General features: G+C 41.1%; 1 protein-coding gene across 1 annotated transcript in view; it reads right to left on the reverse strand.

Moving 5' to 3' along the window:
* GALNT1 (polypeptide N-acetylgalactosaminyltransferase 1) overlaps positions 1–19925 on the reverse strand; it is a 670235-nt gene that overhangs the window by 309911 nt on the left and 340399 nt on the right. The gene's annotated exons all lie outside the window — the stretch shown is intronic.

The following is a 19925-nucleotide window of genomic DNA, read 5'->3' on the forward strand; positions in this document are numbered from 1 at the left end:
GTGAAAAGGAAAAAATCTGAGAAAAAACAAACTTATATGTGAAATAATTATGATTTAAATTTTTACGGCCTAATTCCAATGAATTCAGTAAAACAATATGTGGGGTCAATGCTCCCTATACCCTAAATAAATTCTTTGGGGGTGTAGTTTCCAAAACAGATTTTTTTTTGGGGAGTGTTTCTTATGTATTGGCACCACAAGACCTCTTCAAACCTGACATGCTGCCTAAAATTCTAATAAAAAGGAGGCCCCAAAATCTACTAGGTGCAGCTTAATTTCTGAGACCTGTGTTTAAGTTGAGTAGCACACTTGTAAATTTCACCTCACTTTGCTTTAATTCCTGTGTAATGCCTCAAGGGTTAAGAAACAGGCTAAATGCTGTAATGAATACTTTGAGGGTTTTTTAAAATAAGGTCATTTTTGAGAGGTTCCAAATATATAGGACCCCAAAAACCATTTCAAACCTAAAAAAAAATAGGTTTTGGAAATTTTCTTGAAAATGTGAGAAATTGCTGGTAAAGTTATAAGCCTTGTAACGTCCTAGAAAAATAATAGGTACACGTGGTGTTTTTCCACAAATAAACACTGAATGCATCCACCAAATTTTGAAACTAACATAAAGTACAATGTGTCACAAGAAAACAATCTCAGAATCGCTTGGATAAGTAAAACCATTCAAAAGTTATTATCACATAAAATGAGGTATGTCAGATTTGACAAAAGGGGCTGTGTCCACAAGGCCGAAATTGCCTTGGTCTCCAAGAGGTTAAAATACAGTATATGGCTCTATATGGTAAAAAGCAAAACCTCTTTTTTCTTGATCTTGTTTTTTCCCCCAAGTAATAGCCTTCTGTATATCAATTATTAATTGTAACATACAATCATATACACCAAAATGCTGAGTATAATAGACTTGCAAAACTCTCCATGTTTCACATTTAATATCTCCTTTCTAACCTGTTAATGTTTACACCCTAATCCAATATGTTCTGCACAAAATATCCTTAAATAAATAAATAAATAATATAAATATCCTCTAATGCACGATATAACAAAAGGTCATAAAATATCACATTTTGATTAAATTTATAATACAGCTGGATTTGAGAGTAAAAGTTCAGTCTTAAATTAGTACGCATGAGATTCTTTCATTCTCAATCTGCTCAATGTTTGTTTAGAATTAAAAGTTTTAAAACTCTATACAACTGTGTTTGAACAAATAATTGCAATTCACCCTTTCACATTACCAGTATTGAACCTTGTCATTGCTAATCCTTTACCATCTCTATCTTTGTTTATGTTACTAAAGCTTCAATACATCAAATAGTGGCTTTAATTGAAAGTGCCCAGTGTTGCATAGCAAGTATTGATCAGATCAGGTACCTTTATTGAGGCATGAATAATTGAGAGCATGCCAGATTTGTTTTGTTGAAGATGTAGCCTTTTGTAGTATGTAAAAATTGTATCTTCAATGAATCAAAGCAGCCATTTGTAAGTTGAACTTATTTCCCATAAACTCATTTATTTAGATTCGGAATAGCCTAGGATCAAATCTTTTCAGCTAAATAGGTTGAATAAGGGTCCATTCACGCGTTGCGGTCGAGATGCGGTTAAAACCGCATCGAAAGCCGCGTCTGAAAGTCGTATGTTTTTTTACAATGTTTGAGTGTTTTGATGCAGTTGCGGTAAAAAGAAAAACCACAGTGAAAGACGCGTTAAAATGCATTTGTTTTCAGATGCGTTTTTTCTCTACAGTTCTAACCGCACCTCAACCGCAACATATGAATGGACCCTAAAGCTTACCTTGTGTGGTATTTTCTAAATTTACCTTAAAATATTTGTATTTTTGTTATATTTTAAGCATATAACTTTCAATTAAATAACTGAAATCACGTTCTGCGTTCTTGACTTTCATCAATAAACTTTCAGAATAAGAAATGGAGGTAAAAAAAAAAGGCAGATTTATCAAGTAAAGTGTACAATAAAAGTGTTGCAATGTATGCTAATAAAATGTCATGCGCAATATTTAAAAAAAACAAAACTATACTAACTCGGCAGGCACCACTCAATAAACTTTAGAGTGCAGGCTATCACATCAAAAATATAATTTGTAAACAACATAGAATAGAAAGACTTTCACATAATCAGCACCAGTAAAATAGATACATATAGATGTGTCCACCCTTACCATTGCTTGAATTTGTTTAAAATCTCAATTTTCTCATGCACCCAATGCAATACAACACTGTGATATGCTAACAAAACCCTTAACAGGTTGCGATTCAGATCATAACCACTGGGTGGCCATACAGACACATAAAGCATAGACATCTCGTGACAGAGTATCGTGAAAACATGTTTTTTTTTCAAAGCTGGTCATGTCGCACCACACACCTCAGGATATGTTGAGATAAGGGGAAAGGTGAGGGAAAAACACCTCTGTACATAATTTTATTAAAATAAAACAAAACTCATACAAGGATTACACATGAACATTTAAAAGCTTTTAAACCTGCACAACCAAATTGCAAGCAACCAGATAAGGACCTAAAATAGAGCCATAGCCCCCCCCCCATCCGACATGATGGTGGTGAGTACTCACTTAACAGGGACATAGTTATCCATTCAAGATAAAGACCAAAAATATGCAACAATAAATATTAACACAGCATAAAAGTGTGTCAAGTTCCACATGGGTAAGTAGAGAAAATCATTTAAAAAAAACTTGCACCTTTTCTAAAAGGATCTGTCCTTGGACACCGCCCTGTAAAGATTACTGATCCTTTGAGTCTCCCTATTTTTAAAATGTCTATTTAATAAATTCATTTATTTATCCTTCAAAGCAAAAAAATAAATATATGGCATAAGTTCAAGAGCAAAGAAATGGCTTATGCTAGATGGTTGGAATCTGACCTTCAGGTATTGGATCCCTTACGAGACGCAGGATTCAGGATTTAAGTAGATGTAGCACACAATAGCTCAACATGCTATGCTGGCAGAAGGCTCTTTTTCTACACTAATAATACAGTACTTCATTTTTCCAAAAATAAGAGTTTATTTATTTCATAACCATTATATTGGAGAATGGGAAAGAATGTAAAAAGTAAAAAGTGACAAGTTAATCACATAAACCTTGCAGAAGATACTCAATGTTTCTAGGCTTTTGGGGATTTTCTGAACCACTTTGACAGCAGGGGTAATGTGCTGCTATAAAATAAAGCGAATAAGTGAGATTATGATGAGTAGAATATGAACAAATGGAGGAAAGATCTGTTCTTGTCTGACTTTACTAATGCTGCAACATAAATGGATACAGGACCTGCCTAGCCAAGTTGAGTTGAAAACATCATCTGTATCACCCCCATGATGAATATCAGCTACAATGACATTCTCACTTGGCCTCATTAATCCAGAAGCTTTTCTAAAAAGATGTAATTGGAAAGTAACTACATTTCCTGCATGACTGGTAAGTGGACATCATTTCGACAAATCTGAATGTAAAATCAATCTTTAAACATAGCTACATTACCTCGTTCAGTGTATCCATAAATAGTGACTCTACACATAGAAATATAATCACATGAATATTCATGGATATATTACAAGTAAACTAGTACCTGAAGCATCAAATTCAGCTTTTCTATTCCCAATAAAAAAGTAACAATATCCACTCACTGGAAAAAGAAACATTAATTTCACATGTACTACTTATAGAAGTGAAGAGATGACAATCTGTCACTATATATATATATATATATATATATATATATATATATATATATATATATATATATATATATATATATATACATATATATAGATGTATGTGTATACATATGGTATGTATATGTTCCTTCATTTGTTGACATATAGGTAGGTTTATCTAAAGATGTCAAATGATTTAAATGATATCACTATCACTGATCATTGTAAATTGTCATGCCAGAGATCAGTAACCCAACTTATAAACTATTCATAGTCCTCCACAACAGGGAATTGTCCACTACAGATGTGAGCTTGTCACTATGTATCAAGTGTCACTGTAAATTGTGGCTCTTAGGCTGTAATGGAACACTAAACCTAAAAATAAATGAGAGAAAAAAACAATTGTATATATTTTTTTCTTTTTTGTCAGATGACAAATGCTTCTTCGAGCGCCTAACAAAAGAGACACAGGAGCCCCCCTTTCTTTAGAGGTTCCTTTCTAGTTTCTGTATGATGAGCTGAAACACTGGCAGAGTGACCACTTAGGCCCTGTTCACATCAGCGTTGCCCTTCCGTTGAGGGGTTCCGTCTGAGGTTTCCATCGGGTTAACCCCTCAACGGAAAGGCAAACGGAAACCTTAGCTTCCATTTGCATCACCATTGATCTCAATGGTGATGGAAACTTTGCTAATTGTTTCCGTTTGTCACCGTTGTGACAGGGTTCCGTTGTTTTGACGGAATCAATAGCGCAGTCGACTGAATAAAAGCATGTTTTATGAAAAGAAAACATTCTTGGAATGCCATTTTCTGAGACTGATAAATGACATATGTATGGTGGATTTTTCTTTTTTTTGTGGAAAGTTTTTGTTTTTTTAGCATTTTGAAAAAAATACGGGGAGGAAAGTGGAATAAAGAATTCCGCCATATTTTTTCTAACACCATTCGCAATGCGAATAATAATAATAAATAATAAATAATAGAACATCAATAGAACAATAATAGAATAATAGAATAATAAATAATAGAACATCTTTTTCTACGGGTCGTTACAATTTTAGCGAGACCAAATATCAAGATTTTGTACTATTTTTAAAAAGTTAAATATTTTAATGACATTTATTGTTTTTTTTTTTGGTGGGAGCTTATTTATTTTGTTAAATCTTATTGAACTTAAAAAGAAGCTGTCACCAGGTGATATGAGTTGAACTGGTTTACTAAACTGAATAGTGATGTCTTGCTGATTCCAGTGCTGTTTTTTTTTTTACTGGATCCCCATTCCAGAGATATGGCCAATTGTTGTGTTGGCTCTCTCTATGCTAATTTGCTGTAGTTAGCCAATGGGGCGTGAACTACCCCCACGCTACCTCACACTGATTGGTCAGCATCAGAGGCAATGAAGGTAGCGCCACCCCATTGGCTAACTACAGCAAATTAGTGTGGAGTGGCCTACAAAACAATGGACCATATCTCTCAAAATCGGTGGGGCCCAGCTAAAAAAAAAAAAAAAATAGCACTGGAATCAGGGAGACAGCGCTGTTCAGGTCAGTTAACCAGTTCAACTTATGTGACCTAGTAACAGGTCCTCTTTTATTTTTGTCCTACTAGGGTACTAGAAGTTGCCATCCACTGCTTGCTTACATAATGCTTTGGAATACTAAGTTTTCCAAAGTATTATTCCTTCTCCGTGTAAGGGCTTTTTCAGACGAACGTATAATACGTCCGTGCTACGCGCCTGATTTTCACGCGCGTCGCACGGACCTATGTTAGTCAATGGAGCCGTTCAGACCATCCGTCATTTTCATGCAGCGTATGTCCGCTGCGTAAAACTCACAACATGTCCTATATTTGCCCGTTTTTCGCGCATCACGCACCCATTGAAGTCAATGGGTGCGTGAAAACCGTGCACGGCACACAGACGCACTTCCGTGTGCCGCGCGTGATGCGCTCTACAGTAGGCAAAACTATGAATGAAAACAGAAAAGTACCACGTGCTTTTCTGTTTACAAACATATAAACAGAGTGTCATAATGATGGCGGCTGAGCGAAAATCACGCAGCCACGCATCATATGCTGCTGACACACGGAGCTTTTATGGACCTTTTGCGCGCGTGTGAATCCGGCCTAAAACTAACTCTGGCGTGGCTAAATAGGCATATGACTCTGGCCTTCGTCGTGCCCCCAGCTGCCATTGAAAATCATCAGCATGCGTTGTGCGGTGCCAATAGACTGACAGGGGGAGAACCTCCCTCTGTCAAACTCTTTAGATGCCATTGATAGTGCCATGATAGTGATTAATAGTGCAATGCAAATAAACCGAAAACAAAAAACCAAAACTGGATTTAAACAATATGTTATTATATGGTAATAGATACCCTGGATAAAGGTAATACATATTAAAATCGATATGGAATAATATTTACTATTTTTCCTACATTTCCTGTGCCTTGTTTGATGATTCTTTTTATAACAGGGTTGACGTAAATCATCAAGGAATCATGAACATATTCCAGAGTCCTTTAATGCTGCTGCAAATGTCAAGAAACTTCAATAATACTAATTTATTTTGATGCAATTGCAAATCAATGATTTTAAATACCACAGATCATTTATTCCGTAGGTACACAATGGAAAGCTTTGCAATCAATTTTAACTATCCTAACATTCGTTTATGCTTCAAGTGCGCACGTTCGAGGCACATTACTAGACACAAATCTAGCTAAGTATGGGAAATATATATATGTGCTGAGTGAGCATGCAGAACTGTCTGCTTCTCACACTAAACTGCCTGATCAATAAAATCACAATATTCAGATCAAACAGAATTATTTCTAATGATTTAATGAGCAGTCCATTTTAAAATGATACATCCAAAGTGCACTATGAAATAATCTATCATGTGAATAAATAGCTTGCTTTCAACATTAGTTTATAAGGCTAAACTACTATTGTACCTCAGTGGATAATTCCCTAAAGACTATAGTTACTGTAGGCAAATAAGGTTAATCTACTATTGTATTTTAACAGATTATTGTCTACGGCCTTATAGTTAGGGTCCTCTTACACGGCCGGGCCGTATAAACGAGCACCGATCAACCGGATAGCTTGTTGATCGGCGCTCATTTGCTCCTGGCACAAGGAAGAATACACGGGGACGATCGATCGTTACTACGATCGCTCGTCCCCATACATTTCCATAATGTCGGTACCACATTTCCCTGTTTACACAGGGAGATGTGCTGCCGACAATGATAATATTTCATGATGCATAAATTATACGATCAGGGCAATGATCGGCAATGAGCTTTCATATGAACGCTTGTTTGGCTGATAATTGGCCCGTGTAAAAGGGCCTTTACTGTAGGCATATAAATCTAAACTACTGTTGTATCTCAGTTGATAATTCTCTAAACCTTATAGTTACTGTAGGAAAATAAGGCTATTGTATTATTGTATTTCAATACATTATTCTCTATATAGTTACTGTAGGCCTATAAGGCTAAACTACTATTGTATCTCACTGGATAATTCTCTAAGGCCTCATGCACACTTCCTTCACCATTTTATCGGCCGTTTTTGACGGATCCGTGTGCCCGTTTTGTTATCCCCGTGGTTTCCGTGTTCACTCCCGTGTGCACTCCGTGTTTCCGTTTCCGAGCGCCGAGCATGGTACTTTCCAGGGTGGTGACAGAGCATGGTTGTTCACTGCTAGTCACTGTACAGGTGTGCTGAAAGAGTTAATGGGCTGCATTGATCGGCGGTAACTCTTTCAGCACCCTGGACAGTGACTAGCGCTGAAGAATGACCATGCTCAGCGCTCGCAAAATACAATTCTAATGAAATAAAAAATAAAAAAATCAGTTCATGCTTACCCAGAACTCCCTGCTTTTTCCTCCTGTCCAGCCTCCTGGAATGACGTTTCATCCCATGTCACCGCTGCAGCCAATCACAGGCTGCAGTGGCGGTCACATGGGATAAAAGTCATAACAGAAGGCCGGACTGGATGACGCCAGAAGGCCGGCCTCCTGGGATGATGCTTCATCCCATGTGATCGCCTCTGCAGCCAATCATAGGCTGCAGCGGCCACATGGACTGCCGCGTCATACAGGAAGGTCGGACTAGAGGAAGAAGAGGGCCTCGTCACCAAGACAACGAGCAGGGTACGTATGAACTGCTTTTTATTTTATTTTTATCAGCAGCCTCTTCTCTCTATCAGTGCTGGATAGAGAGAAGTGGCTGCTGATTAGTGTAATATCTCTAATGTACTTCTGCCTGCCCGCCCGGCCGTTGCTAGGCAACGGCTCCGTCACACACGGACGGCACACGGATGCCTTCCGTGTGCCTTCAGTTTTTTTGACGGCCCCATTGACTTGCATGGGCCTCACAGTCACGGAATCTCGGACCAAAGTAGGACATGCTCTACTTTTGTTGGAACGGAGCAACGGGACCGTCAAAAAAACTGAAGTGTGCATGGCCCCATTGAAATGAATGGGTCAGAGTGCTAGCTGTCAGAAAAAGGAAAAGACTAAAGTGGGCATGAAGCCTAAAGCTTATAGTTAATGTAGGCAAATAAGGCTAATCTACTATTGTATTTTAATAGATTATTCTCTATCGCCTTATAGTTACTGTAGGCATATGACTAAGCTACTATTGTATTTTAATAGATTATTCTCTATGGCCATATAGTTTCTGTAGGCATATAAGACTAAGCTACTATTGTATTTTAATAGATTATTCTCTATTGCCTTATAGTTAATGTAGGCATATAAGACTAAGCTACTCTTGTATTTTAATAGAGTATTCTCTTTGTCCGTAAAGTTACTGTAGGCATATAAGGCTAAACTACTATTGTATCTCACTGGATAATTCTCTAAAGCTTATAGTTACTGTAGGCAAATAAGGCTAATCTACAGGGTGGGCCATTTATATGGATACACCTAAATAAAATGGGAATGGTTGGTGATATTAACTTCCTGTTTGTGGCACATTAGTATATGGGAGGGGGGAAATTTTCAAGCTGGGTGTTGACCATGGCGGCCATTTTGAAGTCGGACATTTTGTATCCAACTTTCATTTTTTCAATGGGAAGAGGGTCATGTGACACATCAAACTTATCGAGAATTTCACAAGAAAAACAATGGTGTGCTTGGTTTTAACGTTACTTTATTCTTTCATGAGTTATTTACAAGTTTCTGACCACTGATAAAATGTGTTCAAAGTGCTGCCCATTGTGTTGGATTGTCAATGCAACCCTCTTCTCCCACTCTTCACACACTGATAGCAACACCGCAGAAGAAATGCTAGCACAGGCTTCCAGTATCCGTAGTTTCAGTTGCTGCACATCTCGTATCTTCACAGCATAGACAATTGCCTTCAGATGACCCCAAAGTTAAAAGTCTAAGGGGGTCAGATCGGGAGACCTAGGGGGCCATTCAACTGGCCCACGACGACCAATCCACTTTCCAGGAAACTGTTCATCTAGGAATGCTCGGACCTGACACCCATAATGTGGTGGTGCACCATCTTGCTGGAAAAACTCAGGGAACGTGCCAGCTTCAGTGCATAAAGAGGGAAACACATCATCATGTAGCAATTTCAGATATCCCGTGGCCTTGAGGTTTCCATTGATGAAGAATGGCCCCACTATCTTTGTACCCCATATACCACACCATACCATCAATTTTTGTGTTCCAACAGTCTTGGAGGGATCTATCCAATGTGGGTTAGTGTCAGACCAATAGCGGTGGTTTTGTTTGTTAACTTCACCATTCACATAAAAGTTTGCCTCATCACTGAACAAAATGTTCTGTGTAAACTGAGGGTCCTGTTCCAATTTTTGTTTTGCCCATTCTGCAAATTCAGTGCGCGGATCTGGGTCATCCTCGTTGAGATGCTGCAGCAGCTGGAGTTTGTAAGGGTGCCATTTGTGAGTAGCTAATATCCGCCGAAGGGATGTTCGACTGATGCCACTCTCCAGTGACATGCGGCGAGTGCTACGCTGTGGGCTCTTGCTGAATGAAGCTAGGACATCCACTGATGTTTCTTCACTAGTGACAGTTTTCATGCATCCACATTTGGGCAAATGCAACACTGAACCAGTTTCACGAAACTTGGCAAGCAGTTTGCAAACTGTAGCATGGGAGATGGGTGGTCTCGTAGGGTGTCTTGCATTGAAATCTGCTGCAATGACCCGGGTACTGCGTTCACCAGACATCAACACAATTTCTATCCGCTCCTCACGTGTTAACCTCTGCGACATGTCAATGGCTGTAAACAAAGAGAAGATTGTAAATAACTCATGAAAGAATAAAGTAACGTTAAAACCAAGCACACCATTGTTTTTCTTGTGAAATTCTCGATAAGTTTGATGTGTCACATGACCCTCTTCCCATTGAAAAAACGAAAGTTGGATACAAAATGTCCGACTTCAAAATGGCCGCCATGGTCAACACACAGCTTGAAAAGTTTCCCCCCTCCCATATACTAATGTACCACAAACAGGAAGTTAATATCACCAACCATTCCCATTTTATTTAGGCGTATCCATATAAATGGCCCACCCTGTACTATTGTATCTTAATAGATTATTGTCTACGGCCTTATAGTTACAGTAGGCAAATAAGCCTAATCTACTATTGTATTTTAATAGATTATTGTCTACGGCCTTATAGTTACTGTAGGCATATAAGACTAAGCTACTGTTGTGTTTTAATAGATTAATCTCTATGGCCTTACAGTTACTGTAGGCATATACGGCTAAGCTACTATATTGTATCTCAGTGGATAATTCTCTCCAGCCTTATAGTTACTGTAGGCACGTAAGGCTAAAATACTGTACTATATTGTATATTAGTGCAATATTCTCTAAGGCCTTATAGTTACTGAAGGCATATAAGGCTAAGATACTATTTTATATTTTAGTGGATTATTCTCTATTGCCTTATAGTTACTGTAGGCATATGAGGATTTTATCTTGGTGATTAATTCTCTATGGTCTTATAGTTACAGTAAGCATATGAGGCTAAGCTACTGTTGTATCAAAATAGATAAAAGATATCTGCCCCTAACAAAACTTCAAACTTTGAGTATATTTTACTGAGTTTAAAACAATAAACATATATAACACTCACTTCAGTTCTTGCGACTTGATTCTGTATTTATGTGGAACCCTTTACAAGAAGTTTTAAATATTCTATATATTATATTTATTTCTAATATTACTGTTATACAATATTTAATTATACATGTAACAGAATAGTACCAGTCTAAAGATTTTTTTATTTTTTTTAAAGGGCAGCATAAATATACTACTATAGGTATGTATGTAAGTTTAAGCCAAAAAAGTTTATTCTAATAATTATAAATGATTGGTTGATCAAGTGTTTTAATTCTTATTATTATAAAATAATTCCAGTAAGACAGCCGTAAAGCCCCTGCATTTTATCAGTCGTCTTACAGCCGCAATACCTGGACCTTCCGCAGTTCTACTGAATAGGACGTAGATCAATATATACAACCCTATAGAATGTCTGGGTAGTGTGACCATAATACGGGTGCTAAAATGTGGCCATATTACTGGAGTTTATGACCACCAAGTAGTCAATATCTTTCAATGATTCCCAGTAGTTTACTGATAAATGTAAATCACTGTGACCAAAAAAACAATGCATTTTGACTGCAATGTGAAAATCCAGCCTACGTCAAAATAGCACAGGGCCTCCAGAGTGATAAGATCTGTCTCTGACTAGTCTCTTCTCCATGCTTTTGTCATCAGTAACAAACGTTTCCCTGTGGGAGCCATCAATTGCATTTTTCTATTAATTCTAGGGACTAGGAGCAAAGGGGGCTGACAGATGAAAAAAAATAAAAGTATATTGCAAATACCTTTTCCAGTGATGTGCTACATACAATAGTAAGAGTTATCTAAAAGTGGAAATTCTCTGTAATTCCATTTATCCAAATGTTTTTGTTGCACTGCTGCTTTATAATAAAGCAAATAACGTCATCTCTGAATATATTTATAGCGTAAAAAGTTTCCCAAGGAAAAAATAGCTAGCAATTGAATAATATTCTGTTGGCAGCATTAAATCCATAAGAGAAATATCGATTTAAGTAATACAAATTTTTGAAACATTGGGGAAATTCACAGTAATTACCAAATGACTTTAATTATAATTGTTTAAAATCACAAAAGAGTGGATTGCATTTACTCAGAGAAAGACAGATATAACATTAAGTGTTGTCAAGGGCTAATAGTTGATTTTATATATATATATATATATATATATATATATACATATATATATATATATATATATATATATATATATATAGTTACATTTTTGTGAATTATAAACCCCATGGCTCATTAACCTCTTATCAGATACAAACCTTAAGGAAAAGAAAGATGCTTGCTCGCACAGACGTAATGGCCCAAAATTCAGTTAGCAGAGGAATATTTCATTAAATGTATAATTATAAAATGATCTAAATACTGGATCATTGTCTCAAAAAAATGATTTTAGTTGTGGATTTTAGCATAATTTTATAAATGATGACATTAGTTCTTTTTATCTGTTTTGAATATCTGGTGTGGCCATTGCAGAACTGGTCAATCGGAGAAATGCAAACAAATCACTTTTTGAATTGAGCGTCTTAAGTTTATTACATTTATGAAAATATTTATATACTTTTCACTCACTAAATTTTCAAATAAAAAAACTGATGACCCTGGTGAATTTCTGCACTAAACAAGCTTTGAGAAGATTATTCTTTCTGCCTCCAGTGCTCCTTCCAGCTGTTTAGCTGCTAATTGGATTCAAGATATTTTGTTATCTTTATATTTTTCGTCCTGCACTTGTAATACTGAACAAATGAAATTCATATGGTCTGAACATTTTTATCACATTATTTTGTTTTTAAATTGACTCTGCCACAAGAAAAAGGTCCCCTTATATTAAAGCATCTTACAGATGATTTAATGAAACTAAAGGTGCTATTGCACCATCTAAACCAGGGATATGCAGCATTTTATGGAGGTACAGATGTAGCCATCTTTATCTTGACTTTTAACGCATTAAATACACAGTGGCAAGAATCTTTAACTTGACTTTTTCAATGGCTTTTGTTGTGTGATATCACGCTGCAGCAAATTATCAGTCAAGATAAACTTGGCTACATCCATAAGGTAACATTGTCAGCTTCTACTACTTGAAGGAAAACTTGGAAAGTGACTCGGTAAAAGGTACGGCCGGTAATCTTCTTACCGCTCCTAGCTTTGACTTATTGGAGTAAAAGGCTGCTGCCTGAAAGTGGCCTTAGTGCCCAGAGCTAGTGAGCTAGAAAACCCATAAATTGTCCCACATAGTAGATCTTACCGGAGGGCCACATAATACCTGCAAAATAGCTCTGACCACTGTAGTTATTCTCCACTGTTATGCCCATAAGGATGTGTAGACCAAACCAGAGGTGTAACATGTATCTCCTGGGCCCCAAAGCAAAATCTGTTACGTTGCTTCACACCTACCATGTGGCAATACCAGTCTTCCTATTTATGTTTGTTTAACTGTTTCTTTATTCCATTAAAGGAGTTTTACTATCAGGGACATATATGACATATCCACAGGATATGTCATAAATGTCAGATAGATGCGGGTCCCACTACTGGGACCCACACCTATCCCTAGAACGGGGCCCCCTAAACCCCATTCTCTTGCTCTGTGTTCCAGTTGAAGCGTGTGATTTCCGACCATGTTCGATAAAAACCACGTAGGTCGCTGAGCTACGCTGCTTCCGTAACTGCCATTCACTACTATATGAGCTATGCTGTTTTCATCTAACATGGTTGGAAATCACACGTTTCAGCGGGAACACAGAGCGGTAGAATGGGGTTTAGAGGCCCCAATCTAGAGATAGGTGCGGGTCCCAGAGATGAGACCCGCATCTATTTGACATTTAAGGCATATCTTGTGTATATGTCATAAATGTCCCTGATGAGAAAACCTCTTTAAAACATGAAAGAACAAGGATAGAAGTACATTAATAGTATGAGTGAATACAAAACATCTACTCAAAACAGTAGCGTAGCTAGCGGGGGGCAGGTGGTACTGTAGCCATGGGCCCACTGAGATGGTGGGGCCCACCGCAAAAAGCCGCCGCTCCCACCATGACCGCCGCTCTAGCTGCCACCATGACTACCGCGGCCACACCACACAGGGTGGCCTGCTGCGTCTCTGAGGGGGCGGCAGCCCAACTGAAACGAGCCGCCGCCACCCTCTCCTGCGCTAATTTTACAAGATACACAGATACAATTACATGCATATTATACATGCATATCTGCTGAATGGCCGGGCACTAACAATGACGCTGATTGGCAGGGATGAATGAATTGCCCCGCCAATCAGCGCCTTTCAATGACACTAGCGCTTCCATTGTTGATAGGTGCTGATTGACAGGGCAAGTCACTCTGCCCTGTTAATCAGCGCCTTTCAATGACGCTATTGGTTCCGTTGTTGAAAGGCGTTGATTGGCGGGGCAAGTCATTTTGTTCTGCCAATCAGCGCCTTTCAATGACACTAGGCCCGATGATGTCATCGCGCCACTTGCGTCGTTCAGCCCCAGCAGACCTGCTCAGAAGAGAGCAGGCCTGCATTGACACAGGACGGTGCGGGGATCGGATCAAGATATGTAAGTTTGTAAAGTTTGTGTTTTTTTCACTTAAAAGTGTAAGTGGCATTATCTATGGTTGGAGCTATATGTGGGGCACAATCTACAAGGGGGCTATATGTAGTGCACTATCTACAGGGAGCTATATATGGGGCACTATATACAGTGGGCACTATATGTGTGGGCTATATGTAGAGCGCTATTATAGGGGGTTATATGTGGGGCACTATCTACAGGGGGCTATATGTGGGGCACTATCTACAGGGGGCTGTATGTGGGTACAATCTACAGAGGGATCTAAGGGGGGCACTGTTTACAGGGGGCTCTATGGGACACTATCTACATGAAGCACTGTGTGTGTGTGGGACACAGTGTATGGTGCTATTATAATCGGGGACACAGTGTAATGTGCTATTATAATTAGAGGTGTGTGGCGCTATTATATTTAGGGGCGTAGTGTGTGGCACCATGAGAATTTTATCTTCGTTTATAGGTGCAGAAATGTTTGAAAAGTGAGTAGCTGAAGACATCTGAGTGGCAAACTGCAGAAATGGGCTGTGGCCAGGAGAATTCATCATAGAGGTCTGGAGCGGATGGAGAAGAAAAGAGAAAAGGAACATCTAGAATCTGAGAAGACGTCACTTAATGTAAATGTTTATTCTGCTTCTAATCAGTACTGTAGTCACTGTATGATCTGCAGCGAGATGATGGGTGGTATGATTTTGTTTTGTGAAACAGCAATTCCCAGCATATCCTTACCATTGTTCGGATCATGCTGGGAGCAGTAGTTTTATTCCGTAGAAACCTATACGGCAGGGGTTGCACTGAATTGAGCTGTATTTGTGCTGGTATTGTATTTATGTGCTGAGCTTGGTTCTGGAGCTGTATATATGTACTTAACTTGGTTATGGGGCTGTATATATGTACTAAGTTTGGTTCTGGTGTTGGATATATGTATGAGCTTGGTTTTGGTGCTGTATTTAAGTACTGACTAACAAATAAATGCCCTAAGAAATTCCTATTTCCCAACTACTATATGGAAATAATAGAATTAAAATGAATACATTATTAAGCTATTATAAGCAAACTGACGAACCACACATATTAAATTAAAATGGTCAAAATGAGCTGCTAGAGAGTGGAATGTGGCACAATGCATAAATAGTGCATAGATTTAGAACACCTCTCGTGGTTGGTGTTCAGACTAAAGCCTTGGGCTGCAGAATGCTGTAACTACACTCTCTAGTATATTTACAATGTATCTAGCAGACAGGCATGGAATTAAAATTGAAAAGCCCCCTTGACATGTTTCGCTACAACTGTAGCGTCCTCAGGGGTTATCGGGGCTAATGACTATTTATGTACTGAGCTTGATTCTGGAGTTGTACAGATGTACTGAGCTTTGTTCTGGTGATGTATTTATGTACTAAGTTTGGTTCTTGTGTTGTATATATGTATGAGTGTCACGTAGGGTACGTGGACCCACTGGGCCATACCGCCTTGACGGTATGGCAACTGACCAACAGGACACAGAAGGAAGTCCATAGTTCTATAGGTGTACATGTGGTAACTCTCGGACAGTAGCAGACAGGCTCTATGGACTTTAGGCAGCAGGTAGGCACCAGGCTTGGTGTAGCGGAGCAGACGTAGACTCGGTGCAGTACAACTCCAATACCACACGACACTTTAGACTAGGATAACACGGGATACAGGTACAGGTTGCAGGAACGGTGAATACTGGGAACTGGAAGACACTTAGGAGACCATTTGCATAGACAAACATAGGATAACGACAACAAGCCTCAGGCAAGGCAGGAAGGGGCTGGGCCCCTCTTATAGTCCAGGGTGCTCATGGGCTAATTTTAAATCAGGTGCACACGCTGGCGCTTTAAGAGCGGGCACGAGCGTGCGCATGCGCACCCTACGGGACCCAGCCGAGGTAAACGGAAGTGAGTGCTGGCGTCTCCTGAGGAGGAGACTGGGGCCAGCACTCGCAGATCCATGGCTGCGGCCATCAAGAGGTGAGTGAGCCTGACGGCCTGTGGCTATGGGCATGACAGTATCCCCCCTCCTATGCCCCCTCCTCTTTGGGCCAGAGCGAGAGAGAAACTTCTTCAGAAGGGTAGGAGCATTGAGGTTCTCCTCTGGCTCCCAGGACCTCTCTTCAGGACCAAACCCCTTCAAATACACCAAATAAAAACATCTTCCTCTTACTCTCTTGGTGTCCAAGATCTCCTTAACCTCGAAGGTGTCTGAAGGAACGCTGGAGGCAACAGCAAGGCTAGGAGTCTTGGTATAGCGGTTCAGAACCACCGGCTTCAGGAGGGAGACATGGAAGGAGTTGGGGATCTTGAGGGTAGGAGGCAGCCGAAGCTTGTAGGCGACAGGGTTGATCTGCTGCAGTATCTCGAAGGGTCCGAGGAACCTGGGAGCAAATTTTCACGATAGCACCCTCAGTCGGATATTTCTGGAGGACAGCCAGACCTTGGTGCTAGGAAGAAATTGAGGAGGAGAACCTCCGTATGAAACCTCTCTCCAGATTGTCTTGAATGTAGGCCGACATGGACTGAGTCTCTGGCAAGGAGAGAGGATATATCCTACCAGGGCTAAGAATCAGCTCAATCGGACAGTCATACGCCCAGTGTGGAGGCAGCGTCTCCGACTCCCTCTTGCTGAAGACATCAGAAAACATGGCATAATGGGAAGACAGTCCTGTTAAGGACTGAAGGCGAGAAGGAGGAGGAGCCAGCTGGATCTGACCTAGACAACAGTTGAGGCACTTGGGACCCCACTGGAAAACCACTCCGGAATTCCAGTCCAGAACCGGGGCATTCAGTCGGAGCCAGGGCAGACCCAGAGTACAGGATTGATGGCCTTGGGTAGAACAAGAAAATAAGGAGGGCCGACATGGACTGAGTCTCTGGCAAGGAGAGAGGATATATCCTACCACGGGGAAGGGAGGCACCCGGAATCAGCTCAATCGGACAGTCATACGCCCAGTGTGGAGGCAGCGTCTCCGACTCCCTCTTGCTGAAGACATCAGAAAACATGGCATAATGGGAAGACAGTCCTGTTAAGGACTAAGGGCAAGAAGGAACCGGATGGATCTGACCTAGACAGCAGTTGAGGCACTTTGGACCCCACTGGAAAACCACTCCGGAATTCCAGTCCAGAACCGGGGCATTCAGTCGGAGCCAGGGCAGACCCAGAGTACAGGATTGATGGCCTTGGGTAGAACAAGAAAATAAATGAGTTCATTATGAAGAGCTCCTACCTGGAGCCTCAGCGGTTTGGTCACGGCTATAATCGGGTCTGGCAGAGGTAGTCCATCCACCGAGGCGACGATCAAAGGCCTCTCCAGGGGGGTTGTGGGCAACTGGAGGAAATCCACAAGATCCTTGTGGATAAAACTGGCTGCCGACCCAGAGTCAAGGTAGGCAGAGAACTGGTGGTTCCTCTCACCGGACATAATAGTCACGGGGATGAAAAGTTTAGAAGAAAAGTCTCTATCTAGCGCAGAGTCTCCTAGGGTTGTCTCCCCTACCAAACCTAGGCATTGGGTTTTTTTGGCTTCTGAGTGCACAGACGCACGACATGGCCTCCGAGGCCGCAATAAAGACAAAGTCCCGAGGTGCGTCTGCATTGTTTCTCTTGAACAGATAATTTAAGCCGGTCAATGTGCATGGGCTCCTCGGGTGGACCCCCAGGTGTGGGTGCCGGAAACTGCTGGAAAGTAGGGGCCAGCCTCAGGAGTCTTCTCTCCCGACGAATCTCCTGGGATCGTTCCCAGAGCCTCATGTCGACCCGGGTGGCAAACAAAATGAGGGCGTCCAGGGTGGATGGCAGATCAGGAGCAGCCAATTCCTCCTTGATCTCAGGCGACAGTCCCTGCCAGAATGTAGCCGCTAGGGACTCGTCGTTCCAGGACAGCTCTCCTGACAGGGTGCGGAACTGAATGGCGTACTAGCCCACGGAGGTGTCTCCCTGGCGCAGGTTCAATAAGGAGGACGCTGCCGACGAGACCCGTCCAGGCTCTTCAAACATGGTATGAAATGTCCGGAGGAATCCCTGGAGGTCACGGGTCTCTGGTCCTTGCCGTTCCAAAATCGGGTTTGCCCATGCTAGGGCCCTGCCAGTGAGAAGAGAGACGATAAAGGCAATCTTGGCGCCATTAGATGGAAACGCTCTGGAATGTAGAGAGAAGTGCATTTGGTACTGCCTAAGAAATCCTCTACAGATACTCGTGTCTCCATTAAAATGGAGTGGTAGTGGTAGCGAGAATCGGGGATCAACACTGGTGCTGACAGGACGTGTTGCGGGAGGATCAGTCGGATCAGGAACTGAGACGGCTGCATCTTGTGCATCTAGCCGCTGTGCAATGGAGTTCACCGCCAGGAGGAGTTGGTCTTGTCGTGAATGTAGATCTCGTATGTCTGCCTGCATCGCTTGAGACAACGACATAGTCTTAGGTGGACAAGCGGGGTCCATGGCCTGAGCCTACTGTCACGTAGGGTACGTGGAGCCACTGGGACGTACCGCCTTGACGGTATGGCAACTGGCCAACAGAACACAGAAGGAAGTCCATAGTTCTATAGGTGTACCTGTGGTAACTCTCGGACAGTAGCAGACAGGCTCAGACCGACTTTAGGCAGCAGGCAGGCACCAGGCTTGGTGTACCGGAGCAGGCGTAGACTCGGTGCAGTACAACTCCAGTACCACACGACACTTTAGACCAGGATAACACAGGATACAGGTACAGGTAGCAGGAACGGGGAACACTGGGAACTGGAAGACACTTAGGAGACCATTTGCATAGACAAACATAGGATAGCGACAACAAGGCTCAAGTGAGGCAGGAAGGGGCTGGGCGCCTCTTATAGTCCAGGGTGTTCATGGGCTAATTTTAGCTTGAACTCAGGTGCGCGCGCTGGCCTTTTAAGAGCGGGCACGAGCGTGCGCACGCACCCTACGGGGCTCGGCAGATCCATGGCTGCGGCTGTCAGGAGGTCAGTGAGCCTGACAGCCCGCCGCCATGGGCATGACAATGAGCTTTGTTCTGGTGCTGTATATATGTACTGAGCTTTGTTCTGGGGCTGTATTTATGTATTGTGCTTGGTTCTGGTGTTGTATATATGTATTGAGCTTGGTTCTGGTGTTGTATATATCTATAGAGCTTTTTTCTGGTGCTGTATTTATGTACTGAGCTTTGTTCAGGTGCTGTATTAATGTACTGAGCTTGGTTCTGATGTTGTATATATGTACTGAGCTTGGTGCTGGAGCTGTATATCTATATGTATTGAGCTATGTTCTGGTGCTGTATATACTAGTATGTACTGAGCTTGGTTCTGGGGCAGTATATATGTACTGAGGTAGGTTCTGGTGCTGTATATATGTATTGAGCTTGGTTCTGGAACCGTACATGTCAGAGCTTGGTCCTGGTGCTCTATTTATGCACTGAGCTTGGTTGTGGTGCTGTATATATGTATGTACTTGGATCTGATGTTGTAATTATGTAGGATATATTTATAATAACAAAATTGCTGGGCAGATGAAATTGT

This window comes from Rhinoderma darwinii, chromosome 5 (genome assembly GCF_050947455.1).
Source record: "Rhinoderma darwinii isolate aRhiDar2 chromosome 5, aRhiDar2.hap1, whole genome shotgun sequence".
NCBI classification, from domain to species: domain Eukaryota; kingdom Metazoa; phylum Chordata; class Amphibia; order Anura; family Rhinodermatidae; genus Rhinoderma; species Rhinoderma darwinii.